Consider the following 570-nt stretch of genomic DNA (forward strand, 5'->3'; position numbering starts at 1 on the left):
TTAACCCCACGGGGTGACAATATTAACCCTACGGGGTGACAATATTAACCCTACGGGGTGACAATATTAACCCCACGGGGTGACAATATTAACCCCACGGGGTGACAATATTAACCCCACGGGGTGACAATATTAACCCCACGGGGTGACAATATTAACCCCACGGGGTGACAATATTAACCCTACGGGGTGACAATATTAACCCCACAGGGTGACAATATTAACCCCACGGGGTGACAATATTAACCCCACGGGGTGACAATATTAACCCTACGGGGTGACAATATTAACCCCACGGGGTGACAATATTAACCCCACGGGGTGACAATATTAACCCCACGGGGTGACAATATTAACCCTACGGGGGTGACAATATTAACCCCACGGGGTGACAATATTAACCCCACGGGGTGACAATATTAACCCCACGGGGTGACAATATTAACCCTACGGGGTGACAATATTAACCCTACGGGGTGACAATATTAACCCTACGGGGTGACAATATTAACCCTACGGGGTGACAATATTAACCCCACGGGGTGACAATATTAACCCTACGGGGTGACA

Source organism: Oncorhynchus clarkii, chromosome 18 (genome assembly GCF_045791955.1).
Source record: "Oncorhynchus clarkii lewisi isolate Uvic-CL-2024 chromosome 18, UVic_Ocla_1.0, whole genome shotgun sequence".
Classification (NCBI taxonomy): domain Eukaryota; kingdom Metazoa; phylum Chordata; class Actinopteri; order Salmoniformes; family Salmonidae; genus Oncorhynchus; species Oncorhynchus clarkii.